This window comes from Pteropus vampyrus, unplaced genomic scaffold, assembly GCF_000151845.1.
Source record: "Pteropus vampyrus isolate Shadow unplaced genomic scaffold, Pvam_2.0 Scaffold2, whole genome shotgun sequence".
NCBI lineage: Eukaryota > Metazoa > Chordata > Mammalia > Chiroptera > Pteropodidae > Pteropus > Pteropus vampyrus.
Genome location: NW_011888783.1, coordinates 26,126,093 through 26,130,625, shown reverse-complemented (window position 1 = coordinate 26,130,625; position 4,533 = coordinate 26,126,093). Strand labels below are relative to the sequence as shown.

Genomic DNA, 4,533 nt, shown 5'->3' with positions numbered 1-4,533 from the left:
TTTGAGTTTTGGTTGCAGTTGTTCTTAGAGTTTCAACTTAGAATTTTTTTCCCTCTACTTACAAGTTGAAAATGATATTGAAGATCTCAAAATGAAATACTTGTATTAAACCATCTCCTTATTTTATAAGCAGTAAAATAACATTAATAAAATAAAATCTTGTATCAGAGATGCCATGAAAGGTTGTTCAGGAGGTGCACTACATAAGAGTTCAGGCAAGGGGTTGAGTGGAAGTCAATATCCAGCCAGAATTTTCCGCAACAGATCTGCTCTTTAGTTGATGAACACCAGGAAGGGTGTATACATTTTTCCTGGAAGAAGGAACCTGTTATATGATTGTTTATTTTTATTTATTTATTTATTTTTTACATCTACAGCACATGGTCTTCCTAGGTCGTCTCCCATCCAAGTACTAACCAGGCCCGACCCTGCTTAGCTTCTGAGATCAGACGGGATCCAGCTTGTTCAGGGTGGCATGGCCCTAGTGATTGTTTACTTTTAACGCTCCTTGATTCCATGGTTTTCCCACCCATCAAAAACGCCTGCCCAGGAAAATCTTTGGTATAACAGACAACCTGTGAACACAGAATTGTTCTCTTTCTTAGTGCTTTTACTCTTCCTGCTCTTTTAACTATACTGGGAAATGAAGGAGCTGAATCAGACCCTGCCCATACTACTCCTAGTGCTCGATTTCTTCCAGGAACACAGACTCTTGAACAGAGTATGACTTGTATATATTTCCCTGACTTAAAGAAAATAATCCTCAACTGTAGCATCTGTCCTGCCAAGCACAATTTCAAGGAAACTCAATAATAGTGAGGCTGGTGTCTCTGAAAATAGCACAGCTCCTTCAGGATATGGAGTAAAAGATGTAAGCTGGCACTACGTACCCACCACAAGTCCTCTCTCTTTATGAGCTTTAACTTCAGAGCTAATGTATATAAGTGCCTAACAATACCTAAGAGAGTTGTGTACCTAATGAATCATTAACATTATTATCATCATTATCATTTCATCTAAACTCTGGAGTGAAGAGGAAATCAGTCAAACATTAAATTGGAGGTGGGGAGATTCCAAAGTAATGCGTTGAGTAAATTTCAGACCAGTTATAAAACTGTATTTCCCACCTAGCTAACCCTTACCCAATTAATAAATGCTCATGCCATATTTAGTACTGAAACCATAACTTGTGACAGTCATGTGCCCATATAGCTGTCCCAAACCACCATCAGACTGTTTCTATCACCAAACCCATTTACAACTGTTATTAATTCTTCAGTCACTGGAGTATTTTTTTTTAATAGAATTGCTCATTTTTAGTACTTTCTCTAGTTCAAATCCAAAAAAAATTACAGCTTTCATTTTAATTATTCAATATTTAGTGTCCATTTTGTGAAGTTATCAAAAAATTTTTCCCATAAGCTCAGCTTTAGTGATTCAAATAGTCTTGATTATGTCAAATTATAGAGAAGAGCCAGCCTCAGAATTAACCTTTAAGAACAGTCAACTTTATTCCATCCCATTAGTAATTTAGAAATACACAGGGTTTCAGAAACCCATACATTAACTACTGAGTGTTAAGCCTAATCTCTGAATTGGAGTGTTTAAAGCTACAATTCTATATCAATTCCACCTGGGTTTTACTCAAATCAAGGCTCCAGCAGCTCACTGGATTATTTTGGGTGTCTACAGGCTTGAGACAATCTGATCCTTTCAGACAGCCAGGCCAGAATCAGAGGCTGCAGGATTTATAGAGAGTCTAAGAGTCAAGCTGGCATTTCGTTCTTCAACTCCGCAGGGAGAAAAGGAGCATATCCTAGGATGGGAATAGTTGAAGATCATCAGAAGGAGAATGATGGGAGGTAATGAGAAGTGAGAGGAACCAGATCGCAGCCCACTGACACAATGTGAAACACAGCTGTGCACATTTCCCTCTCACAATCAATGCAATTGTTGATTCTTAAAGAAATAATTGTCAGCCAACTATCATGTGTAGGAAATAGATGGATATAAAAAAATGATCTAAAAGGCCCCCTCTGCCTTCTGGGGAAAGAGCGTGTGTGCGGTACAAAGACCCTAGGCCCTGGAGACAGACATACCTGAGTTCAAATCCTGATCTGCCATTTACTATATATGTATATATATGTCCAAGTTACTTAGTCTCTCTTAGTCTGCTTTATCCTCTGAAAAATATCTTATTCATAAGGTAGTTGTGAAAATGAAATGAGAAAGCCTATCTCAGCATAGAATAGGCACCCAATAAAAGTTACCTTGTTATCTTCATAGGAATTTGCAAACTAAGTGTTAAGGTAATAAAAGAAATCTCCTTGTTTCCAAGATTAGCCTTTTGTGGAGCTGCTCCACTTCAAGACAGTCTAATTAACACCCATTCTTCACTTTCACCCACGTTCATCAACTTCAACAATGGTTAATCGGTCAGTTGCTAGCAGGAGGCCAAAGAGCAGATCCAGGCCTTCCAATTCTTAATCACAATTTATACTTCTGAGTATCTGTTTGTGACAGAAATTTTCAATAAAATGAAAACACAATACTTTATTTGTAGTTTTAAAAAACATATACAGATCTTCTAATTCATGGTCCCCCTCATCCTTCTACATTCTAACACAATAAAATGATTTCTAATTAAATATTTACTCTACCTTTCATATTAATTTATATAGCGTATATTTATGCTATGGTACAGCTGCTTTTTTATAAAGTATAAATACTTATTTTTTCCTCTGAAGGTCTTTATTTTAAAGGTCTTTAAAGAAATAAAATATTACAGACTTTGCAATGCTGTTTGCACATAACAATCATCTAGGGAAATTTTTCGAATACCGATGCTTGGGACAAACCTCAGACCAATTAAATCAGACTCTCTGAGGTGGTACGCAGACTTTGGAGGGTTTCAAAGGCTCCCCAGATGATTTTAATGAGCAGCCCAAGAGAAGCAGGATGGAGAAGACAGACTACTTCTCCTTTTGTTTATTACACCTCAGAGTCCTACTTTCCACTGATTAATCTCTGAGTGCCAACTGTAGCCAAGACATTGGTTGGAATTTTAGAAGGGGCACATCATCTCTTCCTAGGAAGAAGCCTGTGAGTTTGCATTGACTTTCCAGCCCCAGCCTGGCAGCATTTCCTATGATGCAGCTGTTTTTTTCAATCCTTCAGATAACTTGGCTTGGCCCGGTCCCTATAACACTGGGCTTTTCTCCTAGTCTTGTGCTAATAATGTACCCCCCAACCCATATTGTGGTTATAATAGACTTCTTCTGTCTGCTAGTCCTGCAGGTCCTGGTTTCCTAGAGAGAGCAAGAATCGCCTAGGGATTTTGTTAAAATGCAGATTTATCAGTTTTAGGTTGAGAAATGCAGAAGCAGGACCCTGAAATTCTGCATTTATAATAATCCGATGGTGCCGATGCTGCTAATATGCCAACCACACTTAGTTAGCAAAAACATAGGTGGTCTTTTTCATCTCTAAATTCTAGGGCAGAACATAACTCTACTGTTTAAGGCCCTTTTTTCTTCTGTGAGACATTCTCTGCCATTTTTGGTATATTCAATGCCTAGTCTTTGGTGGAAATGCATCCCAAAATTATGGCATTACCCCTATGGAAAATCACAATCAATTTTATTACTCAGTTCATAGGAAGCACTATCGTGAAAAGGGAGAGTTTCCTGTATAAATAGACTGATAACTACATTGGAGCAGCATATGCCGAGTATCAAATAAAAGTATTGACTTTAGATGGCAAATACACAACCACCACAAATATGTCCTACTATCTTCTCTCTGGAGCCCTTGGCAGATATCAATGACCATTCATAACATTCTTTCTCTTTGGGCTCCTAGTTAGCCTTAGAATCCTTCCCAACATAGCAACCTACCTAATACTCAACACTGGCATCCCTGATATGGATACAATGAGAGCTCAAAGGAGAAAACAACCAGCTCCAAGTAGGAGCATTTCCCTCAGGGAGTTTTGATTCAGCCTGACCAGGCAATTTAATAGCATCCCTTTCATTGTGACACCAACCTCCAATGATAATAAAAAAAAATGTTTAAGTGTTCACACATTTAAGGTAACATTAAATATTCACTTTATCCGTAACTATGTAATTATAATGGGTGCTTTATGGATACTTCTCAAGAAATCCTTGAGCTTCTTGATATACTTTTAATAATAAAACAACGACATTTTCAAATGATACTCGGAAGTAGCATTGATAGAAAACCCATAGGTGACATTTATGTTGGACTCAGCTCCTGGGGCTGGAATTTGATGCCACTCTTGTTCCACAATCTGTTTGCAACCATCCAAAGAACATGGTCTGTTCCTGATTAGCTTCCCTGTGTTCTTTGTCAATTGGTGTATCACTGTACAGTGTGTGGCTTACATCAGAAGTTCCAAAATGTTTGGATTTTATGAACTAGTAATATTTTCAAAAATATTTTGGGGACCAGTGCAAGGTTGTTGATCCTTAATTTGCTAAGCGAAGATATAAGATCAAATAACTAACACTG

At 37.8% G+C, this 4,533-nt stretch overlaps 1 pseudogene; it reads right to left on the bottom strand.

Moving 5' to 3' along the window:
- Positions 1-368: 368 nt before the first annotated feature.
- LOC111739438 lies at positions 369-487 on the bottom strand (annotated as a pseudogene).
- Between the last annotated feature and the right edge of the window lie 4,046 nt (positions 488-4,533).